Below are 11,178 nucleotides of genomic sequence, written 5' to 3' on the forward strand. Positions count from 1 at the left end.
CTCAGACTCAAAGTGCGTCGCATAATCATACCTCTTATTATAGGCACAGACACAAAAATTAAGAGGTACAAAGGATAAAATACAAACAGCAATACAATAGTTATAATGTCAACAGTAGTTTAAAAAAATCAAAGGGACATACCCCACACAGACACGTACTGTGCAAATACACACACATATACATGCACATACACACACGCACACTCACACACACTTAAAAAAAGAAAAGGAAATCCCACAGAGTGTACTGTAGGAGGCCCTAGCATTCCATGGGGCAGGGGCCACGGCAGGGAGTGGGTTAACGGGGTGTTTCCTGGTCTGGTGGAGGCTCTGAGAGCAGGGTGACCTGCATGACTCTCCTCACGCACATTAGGGAGGGGGCGGGGCTGGGTGGGGGGGGGGCAGGGGGTGGGGGGGGTGTCGGATGGGAACAGAGTCACGGCATTGCAAAATCCAAGGCCCAGCACAATCTCTGGGCTAATAATAACCTCCTTTCCACCAGGACATTATTATCCACATTCACACTATACTGTTAAACACACCCTCAGACGTCCACATAAGTACACACACTGTCACACACAAACAGTGCGTGTGAAAACACGTAAAGGAGACAAACAAGTCACCGCACACAACACGGGCAGGCAAAAATAGACTAACTGACGCACACGTTAACTCTAAAATTCAGATGTAATGTCCAATGTGTGTCTTCTAAATAAAAAGTGAGCATTTTTGTACATTTCATATGCACTTAAAATGTATCCATTTCACATTGCAGCATCCCATGCAAAAAGGGTGCCAAAGCTTTCTGGGAAGTGTAGTGTGAGTGTGCGTGTATGTGTATGAGCAAGGCCATCGCTAGTGGGCTGAAACGTAGTCACAATTCTAGGGGCCCTAGAATTTTGCATATACTGCATTGTTGCTGTTCTCGTTAGTGTTAATCAGTTTAACCTACAGGGTCCAAGCTGAACTATGCGGTTGTTCCCTGCACTTGGAACGGTACTTCTCTCTAGGGTTTTCGACACACTTGTTCCTGGTTATGGTTATACACTTTGTTGTACGTCGCTCTGGATAAGAGCGTCTGCCAAATGCCTGCAATGTAATGTAATGTAATGTAATGGGCCCACAGCTTGAAGGGGCCCACAGCTTTAAAAAAAAAATCTATTTGTTTTATTTAAAAAAAGGGGGCCCAGCAATATTTGTTCAGCGAGCCCAGAATTCCTAGCTAAGCCCCCGTGTGTGTACATTACATTACATTACATTTCATTTGGCAGACGCTTTTATCCAGAGCGATGTACACTTAAGTGCATGTCGAAGGTCATGGAACCTCTACAGAACACAGGTCAGATAAGGTGCAATTCTCACGAAGTGGCAGTTAACCATAGCCATGAACACCGTCTAGTTCACATTGTAACTACAGGCTAAGTCAGAAAAGTTACGACAGGTCATAAGTAAGAAGTGAAGCATGATTACAAGAGATATGACAAAGAGCTACAACATCAAGATGAAGATACAAGTGCAGCATGCATGCATGTGTGCATATGTGTTTGTATGTGTGTGCAGTTGTGTGCAGATATTACCCACTTATATATGGTATAGATTATGAGGTAATTCTACATGCACTGGTGTGGAGTGGTTCAAATACATTTTCATTGGTTAGGCTTCCTGTCCATTTAATCAAATGGACAGGAAGCCTAATCAAAATCCAGCTTTCATCTAGGTCCACTCAGCACCCCAGTAACCCATATATACTCTCATAGATGCTTCAAATGTCATGGTCATTTATTATAAACCATGCTGTCATACTATAACAGACGTACTATTTATAATGGTGTACAGATGCTTACATAGTAAAGAATATAAATATTTTTTTCTTAAAATATTTGGCACCTAACATGGGGCCTGAGCACGTCCAATTCCCACCCTAGTTTGGAATGGCCATTTGTCAGCAACCACAGGCTTATTCATGCATCAACACCACTGCCAATTCTGGAAGAAGTATAGACACCCATGGCTATTTATAAATATATTTTTAATTTAAAAGAAGACTGTTCATGGGTTGGGGTGAAATGACCAGAAGGAAGCCATTACATTGTTATAACATCTCTGTACCGCTCAACGATATCGTCACACCTCTTCTCTTGTGCCACATGCATTAACAGAAAATGGCACATACTGGCTGGGATATCAGACTGTCTCTCAACTTAATGAATATGTCAGTGCTGACATCAGTATTACCAGGACGCAGTGTGTTGCATGATGAGTGGATCGCAGTGTAATTGAAAAGCGATTCGTGTGAGATATGCTCACAAAACACATCCACGTGTGTGCTGTATTTACAAAATACCAGAGAATCCTCAAAGTATTTCTCCCTCTCCTAATCTCTCTCAAGAGCAACACCAGCCCCTGCACCCTGCACAGCCCCCCCCACCCCCCCATCACATAAACCTATTTTTAGCCACCTGGCATAATCCCACCATTTACCATTCACACAGCCATATGCTTTCGTGTTGTGTACTACCTCCTCCTCCTTTGCCCATATCTGGATCTTCTCGTCTTTTACATTCACAGTGTAGAACATTGCATCGCTTTGTATTGCTGTGTTCATCTGTAAAGAGAAAAAGGCTTCACTAGAAGACGCTCTGCAGGCCTAGTTCTTACAGCACTGGAACGTCTGAGCTATGTCCTGTAGTGATGTTTGCACAGTACAGCTGAAAACCCATTGCAGAGTTATTTTGTTCTATGCAGAATAAAGCTAATATATCCATTCAACTCTGAGTAATCGTGCAAGGGATCTGCTGGTATATCACAGGAGCTTTTTAAATTAAAAGGGATTTAAGCTTATATTCACGTTGTATTCCCAGAAATTGCAACATATTGCACATTACATGTACATGACTAAGCTATTCTGGACGCGCCACGCCCACACACACACACACACCCGCGCGCCCGCACGCACACACACACGGAGGACAGAGGTATACGTGCGGACCAGCACTCTTCGACGAGGTGCATGCTGGGGGACCTCAGCCCAGCTGTTTAGAGAGAGCAATGACCTTGGCGATGGCAACATTGTATTTGTTTTTTTTATGCTTTAGAAAAAAAAGCAGTGAAGAGGAAATGACCGCCTGTCCCAATACAACCGTTCAACGGCTGTATCATTAAAATGTATTCCTTTTCAAACGTAGAATGGAAAAACGTTCATAATTCATTAGGTTGCCATAGATACCAAACAAGCAGCGATAGGCTTGGGTTTTTGCATTGCGCATGTTTCGTGTTCTTTCATCCCTTGTTGACAACATTTAACATGACTAAAAACGCTCATGTGTGTGCAATTTGGAGCCCAGACTGTGGGGTACGAAACTTGCTGTGTGCCAGAGCTCCGTGTGTTTCTTTGAGATCAATATGCAACACGCGCCATTAATTCGGTGAACTAGCTTGAGCTTTCTGAACATAAAACCACCGTAAACAGTTAACTCTGCTCTTGACGGGTGCACATACTGCACAAGGAAGCGGGGTTCAGCTGAAGCCGCGAGCTCAGCAGGACACGGGAAGTGAACCGCTGGATGTGGGACGTGAGCACCACTGTTTGTGAGTCTGCCGCGCCGTTGTGCGCGTGCACAGGTGTGTGTCTGTCCGAGTTCCCCTCTTTGTTTCCACAGAAAGATTTTGCGGGTTTTCTGTTTGTTTTATTGTTTTTTTTTTCCCCTCGGGGTTTTTTTTTAACAAAATGTAATTATAGGTGTTTCGGGAAGATTGTGATAGTACTCCATGCCCTATTTGTGTTTTTACAAAGTGGTGAAAAGCAAATAGCGAACGCTGCTTAACAATTTTGCCACAATGCTTAGTAGCCTGCATGTACTAATATAGTTCAAGGATGCTTTGTAGCAACATGAATCTATAAACTATGGCATAATGGATAAGTGTCTGATTTACTGAAGAAAAAAATGTGATCGTGCTTTTGCGTAGTTCATGGTAAAGAAATAAATGAAAAAAAGACATAAGTTCATGCCCCACTGAGAGAAATCTGCAGAATCAACACTTACTGAGACATTGCTATAGCTGTTGGCTTTGCGCAGTTATGACTCACGCACCTTTCTGGGGTATGACTTTGTCCCTTATCAAAGCCGTTCGTCCTTTGCGTCACGTGTTCTTCCTTTGCGTCACGTGTCATGCGTCACTCTAGACCCGCAGCTGATGCTGGCCCAAAGTTCTGTGATGGATGACAGACAGCAGCACACTGACGTACAGCCAGTGATGGGCATGCAGCCAGGGGGGTTTGTGGGGGAGGGGCATGATCTGTGATCGCTGTGATTATAAGGAGTGCTTCGGGTGTTGCCATTGCCAGAAAGGGTAAAGCTGGTTCTTTTGACTTTGTTGGGCAATACATGCATGGCACATTTGCTTCTGTATGACCAGGAAAGGCAACCAATATGCTCCTGGATATGCACAAAGAGCAGATCACATTCCTGTATCATGCATATGCAGAACAAATTGAGAAATTACTCAACATTTCTGTTGCCTAAGAAATAATCTGGGTTCTTACATTGAAATTTTGACCACATTTTCTGTGGGAGAGTGTCTTTATATCTAAATAGTCATGTTGCAGTCTTTTAACCAGGTTCCTCAGAGACACGGCAACAGTGCTCTATTGAAAAAATCATCACGTCCAGTATGCCACATTTTTGGGCAATAATTTTAAGGGTCTTAAGGTTATAATATTGCAATAATAAACCTGAAATGATACAATGTAAATCAATTATCATTATGTATGTACAAATATTTAATGTTAATTACAAATATAGTCCAAATAATAATTTCTACTTTTTCGCGCATACCCACACATACAGTATGCATTCATGCCAATACTACTACTGCTACACCTAATAATAATAATAATAATAATAATAATATAATAATAATAATAATAATAGTGATATACAGTGTAATATTTTAAAAATATAGCAGGCAATTGAAAGTTTCATCAGGTCAGAGAAAATAATCAGAGCAGATCTGTACTGTGCAAAATTAAATTTACCATTTGTGAAAGAGGGTTCAACTGTTAAAATAACATGATAGAAAGCCTCTAAAATGAATCAACTACAAGCCTTGATGGTTTCTTCTTTAGTTACAATATTCTGAGGAACAGTTTGGTTTGTTTTATTGGCACTATTGTCCATGTGCATTACATTCATTTTTATCATGTAGCTCATGCTGTTATATAGAGCACAGTTTACATTGATTTTTTCATTAAATCCATGTATATAGCTGGATATTTACTGAATCAATTCAGGTTAAACTCCTTGGTACGACAGCAGCGACCCAGCTGAGTTCGGAACCCTCAACCTCTCAGTTACAAGTCCAGTTCTCTAAATATTACGTTACACTGCCACCCCGCCTTATGAAAAAAATAATGTGGTCAAAAACATGTCCAAAAGCCACACGTGAACACCCAACATGTGAAGAGTACACATGTGAACTACAAAAATAATCCCACTTATGAGAGCGGGAAAAGGTAGCCTGTGCTATTTTAAGCCATGTTTGGTTTTCAACCAAAAAATTGTAGTTCACATTAGCAAAAGTGAGTCACAAGTGAAAATGTGGAAATTCACGTTACGTTTTCATGTTATGTTTTATTGTCAGGTGTGAAAATTTTCATTCATATGTGAAAAAAACCAATCACGTGTTAAAATGTCCAGTTCACATGTGACATTTTCTTTTCACATGTGAATATTTTAATTCACATGTGAAAATGTTAAACTCACATATAAATTTGTGATTTTCACATGTGAAAAGGCTGATTTCATTTGGATTTCGTGCAACACCTGTACAAGGTGCATGGTGCTAATGCCATGGGACCATTTTCCACAGGTGGGCAGTCTGAAGACTTGAGCAGCCCTTGTCAGCGTGTCATCACGCCTGTTTATGCTCCTCCAGCAGATCGTATTGATTTTGTTCTCTGGCCTGCAGATGAGTTCAGTCAGGCAACTGAAAAGCGCCTGCATCTCAACTTCCTTCTCTCTCTTTCTCTCTCTCTCTCATACCCCTCTTACTCTTTGACCCAGATTTTTTCGTCTGTTCTCTTCCTTCTGGCCTTTGTAAAAGAATGATCTAAAAAAAAAAACATGGTCTGCAGACAAGCACGCTGACCTTTTGCCCACTTGGTTTACAGTGTTCATACCTCACACTCACCAATAGCCATTTTCTTGGCAAATCAGGAAATGAAAGATATGGATGTGAGCCTGCTGGTTTCTGTACATTTCTATATGAGTGACTGCTTTGTTTGTATAGACAGTGTGTTAGGGGCCATTTTCATGCTGCAGGATGAAGTGCCGGCCAATGAGGTTGGAGTAATTCCTTTTGCATAACCAGACAGAATCTGTCTGTACATTTCAGAATTCATCCTACTGTTGCCATCCTCCATTAGATCATCTACAAAAATGAGTAAGCCCGTTCCAGAAGCAGCCATACATGCCTTTACATCTCAGGTTCCTTGTCTTTTTTTTTTTTTTGCATTAGCGTGTGCCAAGTATATAGGAGTGTGTGCCATTTCCCATGTACTTGGTTGTGTTTTTGTGAAGGCATGTGAGCTGTGTGTACAACTCAGTCTGTGAGCATGTTAGCACTGTGTGTCTGTATGTATACACAGAGCATGCATGTGTGTGTGTGTGTGTGTGTGTGTGCACGGTGCACTCATCTGTGGTCATAGCCGTGGACAGAGGTCAGACAGAGGAGCTCCACTCTGTCAATGCAATCTGTTGTTCGTTTGTGTTTAACTGTAATAACGGAAGACTTGTGTAGCTACTGCTGGTCGCTGGCCATAATCCCGGGAAATGGACCCATAATCCACCCCCGTTTCAGAGAGCTCATGTCTTGTAAAGCAAATTTATGTTCCCAGAGGCTGTATATATGAACAGACTAATTTTATAGGCTTTATTGGGATGGCGGGTCTGCCATCTGCCAAGTTACGGCTTGGCGGGGCATGCCCCATACCTATACAGCACCAAGAGTCTGGCACTTTTCATGGCTTCCCACAGAAATAACCGGAATGACCGATGAGAGTCTGTAGTCATTCTGCTTATTTCTGTTGGAAACCGTGAAAAGTTCCAAACTGTGCTGTATAGGTATGGGGGAGTTAGCATTACTTAGCTTCCTAACAGTACCTGCTGTCACTGACTTACTTGACAGAGCAAGTGTAACGTTAGTGACGATAGCACCGAAATGAAGAACCAAAATCTGCGTTGCAATTCGGTCTGGTAGGTACTGGTGGTATGGGAACCAGTGCCATAGTGCCAGACACCTACATGACTACAAGGTAGGCCCTAAAACCTTGGACTACTATTGCCTGCTTTGGCCAGCCAGAGGCTTGTTCTGCGAGGCTGCAGCTGGGTACTATTTGAGTCCTTTAGCAACCATGTTACCTGCAGCAATCAAAGTGATCAAGCATACAGGCAAAATGACAGTCAATTTGACCATTCGTGGCCATTTAAGTAAGCATTTATAACTTTATTTTCCCATGCAACATTAATATTAAAATTGTATCACAATGTTCAATACATATGTTTAGGAAAAGTAAGGGGTAAAGGGGGAGCCATATGGACTTCATGATGGCAAATTTATTGATTTTCTTAATGTGGCAATGGTCAAATTGCTGTGGCATTCCTACTGTTAACTACTTTTTAAATAGGCTACTGTAGCTACCTTGCGAATGACACGTTTTTAAATTAACGTAGGCTAGGCCTATAGAAAATCTATCAACGTACAAACAATTCGTAGCTCTATCGTGTATACAATAACCCATTAAAAAACTCACTGCAATCTGTTTAAAAATATGATAAATACTTATACTTATAATACTTATACTTATAATTATAATAAAGGAAAAATGACAGAATCCACATGTTTCTTTGAGCTTGAATGTTAGAGTTAGTATTGCTTCATGTATGTATGTGTATGCATGTCTCTATAATTATCACATACATCAATATGTATTATTATTCTCATTGTCAGTTACTCATAAAACACAGTACAAAAATAAATTATATCTCAACAAAAAATGTTTTCAACATACAAAAATGACAATTTTCTTACACATACAAAGCACTGTATTTAAGTCATTAATTAATAAAAGCAGTTCTTCAAAGAAGAGTGGGATAAAATTCCTCCACATTGATGTGAAAGACTTTTATCAATTTATACTGTAGGCAGCTTTTGGTTGCAGTTTTTGCTACTAAAACAATGGTGCAACCAGTTATTAAGTTTAAGGGGACAATTACTTTTTCACATGGGTGTTTGATAAGTTTTTTATTAAATAAATAATAGTTTTAAAAATGTGTTTTGCATTTAATTTGAATTATGATTCAGATAAAAATTACAAATTAAATAAATATTGAATCTTACAAACCTTTTCAGACATATGTTTGCCCTATTAATGTACTGTATGTTTGTGGGTCAGAAGATATTCAGCCAAATAAGTAAAATAGTACAATTCACTACAAGATTTACAATAAGATTTTTATAGTACAATACAATATCTTATTTGTGAATACAATATTCTGAACTAAATTATATTAATAATAATGAATATTATTAATGATATGCATTCATGCACCAAAAGCACTGGACGCAGACAATTGTGCAAACATATAGTGTATAGTCATTTTCACTATTTCTAAGTGAAAAACAGCTGAATTGCTGATTATTTCCACTATAAATGATTGACATTTGATAGTTTCATGTGACACATAAAGTTTGAATGACCATTTTCTCTCCAGGTGGTAAGATGAAAAAACACTGGGGCAAGTTAAATTAAAATAATTTAGGAAACAATGAGCAGCATTACTTTAGACCTTGTTTAATTTGTACGAGCTAAAATAGCCAATATTGTTTGTAACTTAAAGTAAAGTATTGATATCCAATTTTGATATCAATACTTTTAACGGCAGGCCTAGATTTTACAAGTTACAAGTCATTTTTGTACGTTGAGGTTTTTTTATTTATTAAAAGATTCGTATTAACAAACGTAATATCAGTTTTTATAATGTGCCGGCACTTCTTTCTTAGCGCAGTGTTCTCAGGTTGTATACGCCACAGGAAATAGTTCAAACTGAAATAATGTTCAATTAAAATTTTTGAGGAATAATTGGGCAATTTGCATATGTACAACCTCGGGAGTTATAAAGTCACTGTACATACTGCTTTGGAGTTACCTGAAGTGATTTTCATGCTCTAGAGACCACGACGGCCCGAATGCCATGTAGCCTAGGCTACTTGACATTGTACATCTGACAGGTCGGCAGAGACCTCTGTAAATATTTAAATTATCCTTCATCGCACACAAAATTGGTCTAGGCCAATTGAAAACGTACACGAAAACAGAATTTTTATCAAAATATCCAAGAAAATGAACAAATGATCTCTTTAAGCAATCTTTGGGAACTGTTTGTGTGCGTCTATGCAGAATTTCGATATAGTACATATTATGTAGCCTAACAGTAAATCCGACGCAAAGCCTTCGCGTTGCACAACGCTTGACATCCTCCTCTGATGGGCGAATTATTTCTGGAAGATACCACACCAAGCAACATTAACCATGGGCTTCCGATCAATGAGCAAGGAAATCATTTTCTACTTCTTTTTTATTTTGTTTTTTTGTAGCAAGTCCCATCGTCACGTGATTTGTGTGTGCACGTGTAATTGACAGAGAAGCTCATGGAGAGGGAGAGAGGAACGATAGGGCGAGACGCGAGTGGAGGCACTCGAGGCAAACCGAACTCGTTTTGGCGACCGACGGGGCCCTTCGGGTGTAACTGTCCTCGCCCGAGGTCCCTCTGACGCCCATAATGCCGTTTAAAAATGTAATAAATAGTCATTAATGAAACTAGAATAATTTCAACACAAAGAGAGAGCAGATAAGATATGGGCAAGACTATCCCGGAAATCATATCTACACGCAGCCGGTCACGTACTGTATGTTTGTTCCCTGTCACAGAGGTAAGCTGTAACTTGCATTTGCTTTGTGTGTGCGCATTTACTGGAAAACACATGCAAGCTGAAGAACATGCCTCTAAGCACAGTTTATTCTGAAGTGAGCAAATAATACATTTCATTTATGATTTTAGAATGGACAATACGTATGTACACGTTAGGAACGTGTTGGGTTGGTAGGCTAGTAGTAGGGCTCAATCGTGGAAAGAAAACGGGCGTGCTGGGTAGCCTATGTAACGTGTGATCGCTGTCTAAAAGTTATTTCTGTAGATTATGATGAAAAGCGCAAACCAGACACGTTCACTAACCATTTTTAAGTGACATTTCTCGTTTGTTATATATGAGGATTGTTCTCCTTACCGAATTAGCAAGTATAACGGCTTCACTATGCAAGTAGCTTACGATGATACAATCTAAAAATATACAAGTAACGTTAATAGTTCGTTTCTGTTATGTAGTGCTGTTTGTTACAAAAACGTAACTTGTTCTTCATTAAAACGTCAACTTGAAACAGAAACCTGGACGTTACGTAGCCTACATTCGAGCAAAAAAAACAACTATGATCCTAAACGTAGAACTGTCACGTAGGCTAACTATGATACTAGCCACGAAACTGACAGCTTGTCTGTAAAGTAGCTAGCCTACATATCGCTTGTTTTTTTATCAGGGTTCGTCCTTTAAATTGGGTGAAAACGTCAGCCCATTATGTGTTTCTCCAGAAATTATCCTAGTCATTCTGTAAATATTGGATAAGGACTCGCGGATATAGTCATATAACAAGACTTTCAAACGGCAGCTGATTGCAGTTGGATTATGTTTTAGTATCACGCCATCTCATTTACTAGCTACGTTTTATATTTGAACGTGTGGCTTAAGTTAAATTAAATAGGATAATTTACCTTTCCGTATCTGATCTTCAACAGCTTTCGAGTCTTTTAGCGTAAGTAGCTATTGATTGTACATGAGCAAATGCCGGCCATAATTCTTTCATTTTGTATCCTATAGGAATATTCCAATCCACAAACGAGAAGAAAACAGAAAGGAGAGAAGGCTTGTCTCTTTAAAGAGAGACATTGCCTGACAGAAAGACCGAGAGAAGTCTTTTAAATATGAAACTTTCTAGCACTGTAGTGCCGCTCTCCGCTCGTTGCGCTGCCAGTCGTGCTGCACACTCGCATTTCAAAAGAGTATTTA

General features: G+C 39.8%; 1 long non-coding RNA gene across 1 annotated transcript; it reads right to left on the reverse strand.

Moving 5' to 3' along the window:
• Nucleotides 1-1,112: 1,112 nt before the first annotated feature.
• LOC118209827 lies at nt 1,113-10,990 on the reverse strand. The gene is made up of 3 exons (XR_004761773.1): nt 10,884-10,990; nt 4,092-4,210; nt 1,113-2,605 (listed from the first exon to the last, which is right to left on the reverse strand). It is a non-coding gene; the product is annotated as an uncharacterized LOC118209827 (long non-coding RNA).
• Between the last annotated feature and the right edge of the window lie 188 nt (nt 10,991-11,178).

This window comes from Anguilla anguilla, chromosome 12 (genome assembly GCF_013347855.1).
Source record: "Anguilla anguilla isolate fAngAng1 chromosome 12, fAngAng1.pri, whole genome shotgun sequence".
Taxonomy (NCBI): Eukaryota; Metazoa; Chordata; class Actinopteri; order Anguilliformes; family Anguillidae; genus Anguilla; species Anguilla anguilla.